We start from the raw sequence: 13913 nt of genomic DNA, 5'->3' as shown, positions 1-13913 counted from the left end.
ATTCCTGAGGACCCAGTTCAACACCTGCACTTTTTTACCACCAAACTTTACTGTCAGGCTACTATTTCATACAACCTCTCCTTAAGGGAATTCATGGGTCTGATATTCTAATGGATGCTTTTACTTCTAGTAGCAATTTCACACATTTTCCACAGTCTGTAAGTCTTTTGAGTTAAGAAAAGGCCCCAGCTAAGACAAGGAGTCTGTGACACTGCGAGACTGCCATCCTCTGCCAACCTAAGACAGACAAAATTTCGATGTTTATTTATTTATATTTTTTGCTGTAGTACCATGAGAAACCCTGAACAGAACTGTCAGCACGTCCTTGTAAATCCTTCTCATTAAAATGTCTTGCTTTGTGAAGGTCATTCTTTGACAAGGAAAACATAGGATAGTCTCAGCATCTTTAAAATCTGCGATCCCTATGATAAATTTGGGAATGGAAAGAAGTGTTATGTCACTAGATTCATTTTGTAAGACAGATGAGGGAGATATTATGTGGAAAATATTTATTCTGAATGACCTTAGGTTTTCTCTCTGAGGGAGAAATTATGCCCAGCTCTCAAATCCTAAAATGAGGTCTATTTTTATATTGCTAATGATAACAGTGACCTCTTGTGGAAGTTTCTAAAATATTTTCTAACACAAATTATTTTAACCTGGATATTGTTTTGGATCTGCTTTTGGCATTTCTAACACCCTTGTTATTGTTCATAAAAGAGAAACAAATTTAAGGTAGCATCTTCTGCCTTGGTTAAATGTGTGACTATGCCCCTAATTTCAGTTACTAGATCTTTAAGTGAGAAAGGAAAATACCAAATATATGTTGTTATTCTAGAAGAGAAGAGTTGTTTCAAAAAAAAAAATGAATGGGCCTGAGGTTTACTAATTAAGCATCTACCATATCCCGAAGTCACAAACAGATTTTGGTGTTTCCAATTAAAGCTGTTCTATCTGTTTGAGCAAAAGCGGCTTGTTTGTGCCTCTTTAATTAAAAGTGCTGCTATCCATGAAGTTGGTTTCTAAAGAGTCAGTAATAACCACACCTGGGCTAAAAAAAAAAAATCTGTCTCTTGACTTTGAAGCCAGGCATTACTTTGGACACAAAAGGTATCTTCAGATTAATGTCACAGTGTATTTTGTACCATTCCTCTCTTTTTTTTGTTTCCAGCTGGATATCATGCCATTTTAGACTTGGTTTTAGCCCTCATGCCGTGACTTCTCAAAGTTGTAGACAGAGATGGAGCTGTTGGAGCAGGTCCAGAGGAGGGCAACAAATATGATCAGGAGGCTGGAGCAGCTCTCCTATGAAGACAGGCTGAGAGAGTTGGGGCTGTTCAGCCTGGAGTAAAGAAAGCTTTGGGGATACTTTATTGTGGCCTTTCAATAATTACAGGCGGCTTATAAGAAAGATGGGGACAAGGTTTCTAGCAGGGTCTGTTGCAATAGGTCAAGTAGTAATGGATTTAACCTAAAAAGGGTAGATTTAAACTAGATGTAAGGAAGACTTTTTTTTACAATGAGAGTGTTGAAATACTGGAACAGGTTGCCCAGAGAGGTGGTAGATGCCCCATCCCTGGAAACAGTCAAGGTTAGGTTGGATGAGGCTCTGAGCAACCTGATCTTGCTAAAGATGTCCCTGCTTATTGCACAGGGGGTGGACTAGCTGATGTTTAAAGGTCCTTTCTTACCCAAATTATTCTATGATCCTACACCTGGTCTGCAGATAGCTAAGAGCTTGATGTTTGTACCAGAGCAGCTGAGTCTCATCTACACTCTGCTAAAGGGGCTGGTAGCTGTTGCAGAAACATAGGATGAATAAACACAGGGCACCAAGATCTAATTGTCACTGGAAGATTTGCCAGACCTCTGTTGTCAAAACCTATGTACCTTGCAAAAGGTATGCCAACAGCTAGGAAAATATTTTTTAACTTCACAAATAAAATTAATACAATAAAATGGAACAAGTGACTAAGGATGGTGGAGAATGAGTTGAAGTAAGGTTGTAATTTTCAGTAAGGACGTTGATGTTCACCAGAGGTTAAATGTGATATGGATGAGGAGACTTAAAACACAGAAAAAAAATTGTCATATATCTTTATTCTCTTACCTACAGAGATATCAAATTACCTTATTCCTGAAAGAATGAATGTGCACTTTTTTTTTAATGGTGGATGGTTTTTTTTAATGTATCTATCTAGTTAGGAATGTTACCTTCCAAAAACATTGTAATGCTGATATTTAGAGAAGAAAGATCAATATTTAGGTACCTACAAACCTATCGAGCTGACTTTAAGAGTATATAAGACTTTGGAGCAGTCCTGGAAAGAAAGGATAACAGAAGACTTGGAGTTAAATGAAAAATGGGATAAAATCAATAGACACTAACCAGACTGCTGCATCTCCTTGGTCTAAGAAGCTGATTAGTCTCATTTGATTTTGACACAGTTCAACCTGGGATCCTAGCAATAAAGCTCAAGGAGATGGTCATGAATAGACCAATCATAATGCTTATAGGATGCACTAAAGGCAAGTTGAAAAGGAACTGTGCAGCTGGAGATGAGAAAAAATATCCAGTGCTTTTTCTCAAGGATCAGTCTTGGGAGAAGTCCTTCCTTTTTAATAACTCCTAGGGTTTACATAAGCAGCAAGGCTGTTTTACAAAGCTGAAAGGCATCAGTACAGAGAAGGACAAGGATACAGTGTCTGAAGATCCATAGGACTGAGCTGAATGGAAATTAAACTCAATAGTGTAAAATATATTTGGAAACTGGCAATGAAAGTTATCTGGAAGATAGGAACAGATGCCTAATAAATGATGAAAGGAGAGAAAGATAGAATCAGCTTATCATGACACACCAATGGCACTGGGATCTGATAAGGGGAAGATTTGGACTTGAGGGAGGTATGACCCATACGAGTGGGGCAATACTGGAGTATAGAACAATGTGCATTTCTAGGCACGTATATTAAGGACACAGGAACTCAAAGGAGGCTCACATGCAGAGGTGGGCTACTTTGACCTTCAGGGAAGAGAAGGAAATGATGCCAGCAAAAGGAGGGCTGAAGAAGGTTATGATGACTCTGCACAACTGCAGTTGGGTTGGAGGGCATGGAAGTGAAATTCTGCAAAGCATACACCAGCCACTGACTCTAGAAGCTTTTCACAGTCTTTGCTTTGACCAGTCCATGTCTGTGGTGGGTGAAGGATCAAAGTCTGAGCAGCCTGAAGGGACCACAAACAGGATGTCATGAAATGAAAAAAAAAAAAGAATAAATACCCCTTCCATATACATTACGGGGCAGACATAAGAAACAATTTACATTTATGTAAAAAAGCAATCTGTTTCATGAACAGCAAATAACAAGGAGCGCATGCTTGGCTGAAATGAGCAGTCATTTGAAATGTGAACCAGCGTTTGTTAATGGAGTTTTGGCACATGCCGACAATTTCAGTTATTAGCACTGGCTGAATGATGCCAACTCTATACAATAACCCCATAATCAGAGGACTTACAGCAGAGAATAGGAGACACAGCAAGTTTTACAAAATGATGTTGCAGTTGTTTGCTTTATTCAGTGGCTACTTATTAATACAAATAACCACTAAAAAACCCCCGAATTATGTCATCCTTTAGAAATAAAAGAAAAGCACTGAAATAGTTTAGCTTCCTGATGTTGAGCATCCTCTGTAACTTTTTCCAGAACACTGTGAAATCTAATTGACTGGTAATGGATTTTTCCTTTTCTTTACTTCTACAGTTACTTCACAGTGAAAAAAAGCACATGTATAGAAATATATATCCAGTAAAACAGATAGCTAATAAACAGCCTAACCATAACATACTCATATTTGTTTCTGTACACATTGTACTGAGCATTGTGAAACTGGGACACACAGTACTGAAAGCATTATATTACACCAGGAGACCATATTCCATTACCGTTTCACATGGGGGAGGAAGGGAAAAAACATCAATGTTTGTTTTGCTTGTTTTTCTTTTTCTGTAATTACTTCTTAACATTCATCACTTAATATAATTTCAAAATTTCCACAGGTCTCAAAAGCTCTCTCTCAGGTTTCAGCAGTAGCAGTGCAGCAGCAACACAGCCAGGGGATCAACATTTCACCTAGGCAGCGTCACTCTCTCCACAGCTTTTGATTGGGTTTTCTTCTCATTAATCCAGGTCTCTGGCCTTCAGATATTTAATTACTTTTTTTTTTTTTAGAGTGATGCACAGTTGCTTACAACCATATAATTGTCCATCTGGACAATGTCTGAGATGTGAAGTTCTCCTTGAGAAAAGAGGCTGAGAGGTAGTGTCCCCATGATTCCTGGGCTGAACTGCTCCACCAGCGTGCAGCTAGCATTGGGGTGCTGCACACCCAGGTGACACTCATTTGTCAGGGAAGCCTCACTGTGTCCTGCTGCTTGGCAAAAGGGTAAAGGAAAAACTGTCGAGGGGGGCAGGAGGAATGCAATCACTGGAAAGCCAGGCTCCTGCCTGGGAGCCTACAAAGATAAAAGCAGTGCTGAATCACTCATGATTTAGGCTTGTAAGAGGTTGCTGTGGGAGCTAAAGATGGAAAAACTCAGTAGAATTAAGGCAGAAGAAGACAAGAAAGATCTGTCTGACTGTAAGAGACAGGAAGGGAAGGCTTGTTCGTAGGTACTGAGGCAATAAAAAATTCATGCAGTTTAAAGGTCCATGCTCTTCATTGCTCTCCTGTTTTAACAGGGGCAGGTAGTGATAGGATGAGTGGGTAACAGTTTCAAACTGGAAGAGGGTAGACTTAGATTAGATACTAGAAAGAAATTCTTTACTGTGAGGGTGGTGAGACACTGGCACAGGTTGCCCAGGGAAGTTGTGGATGCCCCCTCCCTGGAAGTGTTCAAGGCCAGGTTGGACAGGGCTTTGAGCAACCTGGTCTGGTGGGAGGTGTCCCTGCCCATGGGAGAGGGGTTGAAACCAGGTGATCTTTAAGGTCCCTTCCAACCCAAACCATTTGATGATTCTATTTAGCTTCAAACTTGTAGTGAAATATTTGCTAACAAGAAAGGCAGGCACAGGTGATGGAGGGTGGGAGAGGAGCTCTGAGCACCTCACTGAGTAGCCTGAGCACAAGACAAAAATGCCAAAAGCTCAGACATGCTACAGGACCACCTGCTACAATCAGTACTGGTTCCAAGTGTCAGCGAGGACCTTGTTGTGTACTGTAGGGATTAGTCGTGCTCTAAGGGAACAAGATGATACATCAGATTGACTACTAAAACAAGTAATTCCCAGGGCTCTCAAAAGCATCTTAGCCTAGTTCTCTCAAGATTTGTTTCTTTTGCTTGATTGATAGTATATAAAAATGCAGATTTTTTCCTTAGCAGGAACTGGAATTGGAATTAAGGGCAGCTCGTCTGCTTGGCCAGTGATTTTCATCAAATTTGCAAGAAACAAGACCTCTGTATTGCTGGCAAATCTTGCAGAAATCACCAAGTAGCTTAAAATTTTGTGATAGTAGGGTTGCTCCTCTAGCTGCCAGTCCCACTTATGAAGTCCCACTGTTGCTTTCATTGCTGGCAGTGAGACTTGGAGCCCTCTAGAAAGACTGGAGGGATTATTTCATGTTTTACATGCTCTGGCAATATTTTAACCACAATAATAAGTAGTGATTGTGACATAACACGGTCTCTGTTGACAGCTGGTTGTGGTTCAGTCACTGCAGCATGGGACAGGATAACGTATTTACTTCCCAGTAGATGTAGGGAGAGGAAGCTGGTTTCAGTCATCTGGAACTGCGCGTTTACTGGTTTGACTGTAAGCAGAGGCACGGCCTTGCACCCAGGTGTGGTTTCCTGCTTAAAAATCTAGGAAGAGAAATGAAGCGTTATAAGGAGCCTTGTTTTCTCTTTGCAGAAGCAATGAGGGACCGAGTTTCTCCACTGGCTGCCTTGTGGGATGTGTGGATGCAGGCAGGTTTGCAGGGCTGTTCCCAAGCTGTTGCTGCAGACTCCTGGCTCCAGGGAGGAAAGAGCCGAATTTGCCCAAAGTACAAATATTATACTAAAACTCTCAGAACATACTGGCAATAGCTGTCTGCACAAATGTGCCTAGGAAAAATACTTCTATCCATACAGCCCTTGAAGGCATAAAATTATTGGCAGGAATGGAGTCGGTGGGACACAGCGCAGCAGGAAGGATTGCTGTAGGGCTCTTTCCTCCGGTGCCTGGGAGTGGTTAAGGGGTAAGGTCAAGGTGAGGCCCTTGGGTTTTTGCTCACACAAGAGCCAAAAGCTAAGCTGAGGTGAAAGAAGACGGTGTGACGAGCCAGCCTGGTGTTCCTGTTAGATGATATGCAACGAGGGGAGCTGGGTAACCAGTGGTAACCAAAATAAAAGCTTTCTGTGCTGGCTGTAATGACAGCTACACAGTTCTGACCTTCTGTGTTGTTCAGGATGGGCTGGAGCAAGCAGAGCAGTGTGGTAAGTCAGGTCGGGATGGCAATGAGGTGGCTCAGCAAAACCACCCAAGTTCTGGCTTCTTTTCAGTCTCTCCCCTGCTCCCCTCTCTGCTCTCCAGCTCCTCTGCCTGTCAGTGCAGGAAAGAGAGACAGAAAAGGTGAAGGGAAAGAAAAGCAGAGAAACTCAGCAAAGGACTGCTAGATGTAGAAGATATCATTTCAATGAATCATATAATCATTTAGGTTGGAAAAGATCCTTAAGAACATAAAGTCCAACCATAAATCTAACACTGCCAAGTCCACCACTAAACCACATCCCTAAGCAACACATCTACCCATCTTTTAAATTCCTCCAGGGACCGTGGCTCCACCACTGCCCTGGGCAGCCTGTTCTAGCTTGTGAGGGGCCAAAAACTGAACACAGGATTCCAGTTGTGGCCTCACCAGTGCCAAGTACAGGGGCACAATCACTTTTCCCTGGTCCTGCTAGCCACACTATTTCTGATACAAGCTAGGGTGTTGCTGGCCTTCTTAGGTATCTGGGCAAACCGCTGGCTCATGTTCAGCTGGTTGCTGACCAACACCTCTAGGTCTTTTTGCGCCAGGCAGCTTTCCAGCCACTTATCCCCAAGCCTGTAGAGCTGCATGGGGTTATTGTGACCCAAGTGCAGGACTTGGCACTTGGCCTTGTTGAACCTCATACAACTGGCCTCAGCCCATTGATTCAGCCTATCCAGGTCTCTCTGTAAAGCCTTCCTACCCTCAGGCAGATCAACACACCCACACAACTTTGTGCCATCTGCAAACTTACTGAGGGTTCACTCAATCCCCTCATGTGATAAAGATATTAAACAAAACTGGCCTAAATACTGAGCTCTGGAGAACACCACTTGTGACCAGACACCAGCTGCATTTAACTTCCTTCACCAGCACTCTTTGGGCCTGGCCATCCAGCCAGTTTTTTACCCAGCAAAGAGTAAACCTGTCCAAGCCATGGGCAGCCAGTTTCTCCAGGATGCTGTCAAATGATGTCAAAGGCATTATGAAAATCCAGGTACACAACATCCACAGCCTTTCCCTCATTCACTAAGTGGGTCATTTTGTCATAGAAGGTGACCAGGTTAGTCAAGCAATGAAGAATACTTTGACTAGACTTCTGCTGAGCTTCCCCTCTCACCCCAAAGACATGGCTGTACTCAATGAAGAACCAGGGGAGCAGCCCCATCTGCAAGACACATACTTCCTCCAGTATGGTCTGGTCACCCAGGTCTCTCGTGCCAGTCCTCCCACCCAGCTGGGATCACACCCAGCACGAAGCAGAATCAACGTTGCTTCTAGCAAACTATGCCAGAAAGTTTCCAGCATTAATTATCTCTTCCTCTTCTAGTGAATAACTTTCTCTCACTGATGTGCTTTGGGTAGGCTGGGAGAGAGAGGAAGAAAGGTGTCAGCCTGCTACTGGTGATGGAAACACAGAAGCCAGAAGAGTAGAAGCTGCAGTCAACAGGCAAGATGAGCCCAGCTCTTGGCCAGAACAAAGCCAGGCTGAACAGAGTGAGACCTAGGAGCATCTCTGACTCTCCCAAATACTAGGTAACAGTCACGTATCCCCACAGAGCCCAGCTGATAACACTAGCATGGTCTGCTGTCACTTGATGCTCCTAAAGCTCAGAGGTGACGTCTTAGCTGCCACCTACCTACGGTAAGTGGAAGGGGATTGAGATGCATGGCTTTAGTCTGATTAGCATCTGTATTTTTTGCCACTTCTCCACAGATAGCAGAAACATCTACTTTGTTCAGGTGTTGCAGGCAGATTTCTCTCTACCATCTGTTCTGCATTGGTAGCCATTTGGCTTTCTAAAGCTGTAAGCAGAGGAAATAGAAAAAGTGCCTGTTGAACAGAAAAAAATGGCTAAAAATATGTTTCTATCACATCACGCAAACTCTGCTGCCAGCAGAAACATCCTTAACTTACTCTGGCAAAGACTTTGGTGTAAGGCAAACAACGGCATCGATCCAGCCGCCTTTGGGGTTGCCCGGCTGCTTGGCTCACTTGGACCTCCATGAACCCACCATGGACCTTGTGCATGCAGATGCCTCTTCTCTCTTGATAATACTGAGCCACTCAGGGTTATATGGGTGAAGGCTGATTATGAGGAATTACAGGAGGGATCTAAGAGAGAAAGGGACTGAGCCTGGACTCTGGTCTGATAAAGGTCTATGCCAGCATTAGCAGTGCAACAGAAGTAAAAAAAAATAAATTGTGGACCTGGAGGAAGAATCCCTTCCCTTGTTCAGCTCCTGGTGCCACTTGTTGGTGCCTCTTAGCTCCTGTATCAGAAGAGAGAGACGGTGAGCTGTTATGGCCACCTACCCACAACACCTTCCAAAATCTACTTTCATTAGCCTGTTCTCCCCTAGCCAAGCCCTAAACAGACCAAACCCCTGGAGTTTACCTTTCATCTTCAAATACAAGGGAGCACATGTAAGATCCTAGTCCAAAACAAAAAGTAGTCCTTCACACACCTTCCAGCCAGCCTGTGGACATCCTCACCAAACAAGGCTGTGGATGCTGAAAGTTCCAATGGGTTCAAAAAGGTGCCATAAAAAATATGGAAGAGAGATCTACTAAGAGCTCCAAAACACACAGACATCAAGAAGTCTCTTAAGTCCTGGAGCATGGGAGATGGAAGTATTAGTATTGCCCTGTTCTCCCCTGGGATTTTTGGCTACTGCAAGGCACTGGACCAGACAGGCCTTTATGCCAGTCCACATTGGTGTCCTTACACTCCTTTTTGGTGCAGTGTACTCCAGGCTCTTTGGTCACCATCAGCCCTGCATACACAGGCTTGGACTCATATCCTGTCCTCCTTCAATGGGAGATGTGGCCAACAAACCCCTGAGATGAGGCCACCTCCTTGTGATTTCATCCAAAATTTATCACCGCTTCTCCAATTCTCCACTCCTTCCCCTTCCTGCACACTTAGCAAGACTTCGTACTCCATGTAGGAAGATGAAGCCAGAGCACTGTAAAGCCTTATGAATGCACTCGTCTAGGAGATGCCTGCTAGGATGCCCCATGCCAGTCACCAGTGTCATACCTGAAATCAGCCAGCAGCAAACTGCTTCTCTTACAGACTCACGCCTGGCTGTGCTCACCCCTCCACACACCCAGAGTCTCTCCTTGTGAAATTTCACATTGCCTAAAACAACACACAATTTGAGAAAAGCTGTGGATGGCTTTAAGTTCCTGCCAGACAGTGTTACCACCCACACTCGCCCCCTCAAATTTGCAGCCCCAGCTCAGGAGTTAGCACAATGCAGGGACTATTTAATTTGTGCAAAACTGCACATTTTGGGTGGGAAAGAGGGTTTAACGCCGTGGACACACAGCTGCTCTGTGCCAGGCAGTGCTTGTGCCAGAGAACAATCTCACACGCAGCTTCTGAACAGAGGCACAGCCAAAAACATCCCTCACTTCCCCTGTATTCCTTCTTCCCCCTCAGATGAATGGAGGCGAAGCGACAAAGCCTACTTTGCTAATCCTCCCTGTGTCCTGTGCCTCCCTTCCCCTCCGTTTCGGCGTGTTTTCATTTGCTGTTCCCTGGCTCCTGCCCGAGCGGGTGCATGTCAGACGTGAGCCCCGCGGTCCTGTTCCCGGACCAGCTCCAATCGCATACGTGCTCACAAGCAAACCCGCTCCAACACGGGGACAGATGACTCAAGTGAGAGTGCAGAAATATTTAACTCGTCTGTGTCAAGAGCCTTCCCAGCACTAAGCACAGAGGGAATGGAGAGCTGAACAAAAGGCAAACTGCAATCAGCAGCTGGCTCTCTAAAGCGGACCAGGTATCTCCCCTTAAAAAAATGAGGTGTGCTCAGGCTGTCTTGCAGCTGGAAGGACATCAACTTTTACCATCATCTTAGTATGCATCCTCCAAGAGGAATTACCTGTTATTGCCCATAAAGAGAAAATTGAGAAGCCTCTGCACTGTAGAATTAGCACATAATGACAGTATTTGGAAAGGTCTGGCTAAAGCTGACACTTATAGAGAGTTGATTGCTGCAAAGTAAACAAGAAAATTACTTGCTTGAGAGCACCATCTGGCAAGGAGGCACCTCTGCAAAACAAAGAGCCTGCAATTCAGACACGCAGCTTCTGAATACGGTCCCTAAACTATCTACGCAGCAAACAAAACACTAAAACGTGTGAAGAGTGGGAGGCACATTATTTTCCAATTCCTTCATTTAGGAAAGTGTGATCAATTTGCACTTCTCTAGCAAAAGAAAACATACCAGAAATAACAAGAATTCTGAGACTGGACAAAACAAAAGAGGAAAAATAAAAATATTTCTGTGCACAATTAATTTGAGGAATTTGTTGATACACTGTGGCACCAAGGTCACAAGATTGCAGAAGAAGGAATGGATAGCTCTTACAGAATGCCATGACTATACCACATCACTTGCTAAAGGTCAGAACCTCCCTCCCATTGCATATACCACCAGTTTGGAAGAGGAAAAGAAAAAAGCCTTCCAGGACATATTAGAGGGATTTGGGAGAAATATCTTGCCAGATTCTTTTCCTTTTTTCCTATTCAAGCATTTATTGTACTTCTCAAGTGTCTGGTACCAGAACATTCGGCCACCTGGATCATCATCCAGTTCTCATGGAGGATTTACTCTGCCACTGGGACAGAACATGCCTAATCCTGAGCTTTGTAGTGACACCTGGGGTGAAGGGAGCAGATAAAAACTGAAGTCTAAAGTAACTTCATCTCTTCCAGTCAGTTTTTCCACTGATAACACTTAAGCTTTGGGGATAGTGCATATTAAACAAACCAGGCTGGATGTTTTACTATTAGCCACTGCTCTGGAATTACTCTGGTCCCACCACCAAGCACAGTGCTTGGGCTTTGGGTGCTCTCTCGTGTGTCCTTCTGCATTTAGCTTCCAGGAGAGACCAAAGAAACAAAGAACCAAAAGTGGGGAGAAGGCTGTGGATGGAAACACACATGGCACACATACTTGGTGAATTCTGATATCCAGGGATCATTAAGCTTTGGGTCTACATTCTTTGGGTCCTAGTTCCACACAGGACCTCATAGATTTACTTAAATAGAAGTTGATCTCAGAGTGCTCCACATGAAGAAGTGCCTGTTGATATGCCCATAGTGAACAGCATCATTTCTAAATGCTCCAGCACACTGCTTGCTGAAAGTACAGGCAGGGCTCTGGGCAGCTGCCTAAAGGTGTCAGGGATGGAGTCACCCTTTAGTGAAGCCCTGATGCAGCTTGGGCTCTGGTAGCATGTACCCAAGTTACAGAAACCAACTTTAACTTGACAGCTTGATATAGGACCTGTTCTCTGTAACACAGAGCATCACTAGTGGTTTAACTGGAACTACTGAAAATGTGCTGGTAGCAGGTTCAGGTCTCCATGCAGCCTCATGGGGACAGGTCTTACGTGAACACCACTAAACATTAACAGAGATGAGATGGGGAAATCACACTGGTGCTGGGCAAGAGCCCTTGCTAGGTGGATTTCCATTCAGTCAGTGGATGATCTTGCTTCCTTTTGTCCAAGACAAATAATTTCAGATATAAAAAAACAAAGGTGGCACAGAGCATTTAGGCATTTTCTAACACCACGACTATTTAACCACAGCAAGTCGATCTGCTAGAAACCAACTTCTGTGGGCCAACAAGGGCAGCCAGCCAGCGCTATGAGGTGCCTCGGCCACCAGCAGAAAACATGAGGTATTTGCTCCAGGGCAGGGCCGAGCCTAGACCCCAAGCTGGTTATCTCTCCTCTTATGATGGACACATTACCTATTCCTCCCTGCTACTGCTTTAAATCTTTCTTTCCTGCTGCCTGAACCTACTCTCTGACTACAGCTTTGGCCAAAAAACTGGCAACTGGAGCCATTGGCCAGCAAAACTTTTCCAGACATTTATTTATTACCTTTTATCTTTTTTCTCCCTTGAAAAGGGCAGATCAGCAAGGATAGAACAAGGGCTCACAATGAGAAGGGGCTGGGAATGACAGGAAAGACTCCAGCCCCAATGAGCAGTGGGTCTCCCACGGGCTGAACTGAGAGTGGGAGGATTTCCTGCTGCAGTGAACACAAACGGGCAGAGGTGATTCCCTTTGGCTGTTGTCACGGTCAAAGAAAATAATGCACTTGGGCACTTGCAGTATACCATCCTCAAGCCTGCACGGACACCAAACATTTAACTTGAGAAGTTTCAGTTCAGTATACTGGGTAGAGGAAAGAGGACCAGAGCTGTTTCTCTAACTTGGTCTATGGTGAAGTTGACTGGTCTGGGTTCTATGTTCAAAATCCAGGTCCTCCCAGGGGCAGGGCTCTAATGCGGCTGTTGCACAAAAAGAGCAACATATGTTTATGAGAATAAAATGCAAGCGACATTTTAAAGTGAAGACGTTTCTTCCACAGATGCACCAAGTCCAAAATTTAGCAGCCAAGGCTGAACTCCACATATGGCAGAACAGAGCTGTAAAAGTTGTCAGCAAGTGATATTCATCTCTATTTAGAAACAACTCGTTCCTACCGTGTAACGTAAAGGCAATTAAAAACATGCCTGCCTTTTAGCTGCAAGCACAGTACACACATTTGTTAAAGGAACTAAAGAAAGCGCTGGCATGGATTCACATTTTTTTTCACTCCATAGATACACAGTCTCAGATTTTTTTGGTCCAGATTACTCGTTCTTCTTATTTTATGGCTCAATAGCCAACAGCATTCAGCAAGCACTCAGCCTTCCAAATGTAAGCACTGCTGGACAGAATTAAGCAGCATTATTTTGGGTTCCCAGTTTCATGGAAGCTGAGAGCAATGCAAAAGAGGACAACAGACCACTAAGGTTTCCCTGCTCTAGGAAAGGCATCATTTTAAGGCTCAGGTAAAGAAGCACAACCTGACATGCTGCCCTTCCAAGGCTAGCAAAGGATACGCAGAGTGAGAAAAAACCCTATTAGTATTTACTAACCTCATGCAGTTATTTTGCTTCTATTGCCCCCAAAGTCTTGAGGCGCACAAGGATCTGGATAATAAAAAGGAAAGGTGGATCAGTCATCTTTACCCACTTCCTTCCTTCGGTGACTAGATGGTCTTTCAAGGTCCCTTACAACTCCTAATATTCTGTGATTCTGTGAAAGGAGTGATGTTTAGAGAACACTGTTGTCTCGCATACCAATAACAGCTCAGCCAACGCTTACACACATACTCCAACACAGTCTTGCAATAAAAAAGCAGTCCTGTAACCGATGTTTGCTCAGATGTTCAGTGTATACAGGCACAAAGGTAGCATGAATAAGGCCAAAGTCAACCCAATCCCCAAAAAAGACAAAAAAAGGCCAATATTTACAAAAATGCCTTCAGAGTAGTTTTGCTCAGCTGGCAGCGCAACGCAGCTGAGGGCTAGGATACGCTCTCCG

Source organism: Mesitornis unicolor, unplaced genomic scaffold (genome assembly GCF_000695765.1).
Source record: "Mesitornis unicolor isolate BGI_N332 unplaced genomic scaffold, ASM69576v1 scaffold30557, whole genome shotgun sequence".
In the NCBI taxonomy this organism is placed as follows: domain Eukaryota; kingdom Metazoa; phylum Chordata; class Aves; order Mesitornithiformes; family Mesitornithidae; genus Mesitornis; species Mesitornis unicolor.
The sequence above is the reverse complement of the archived record's forward strand: the minus strand, read 5'-3'. Positions refer to the sequence as shown.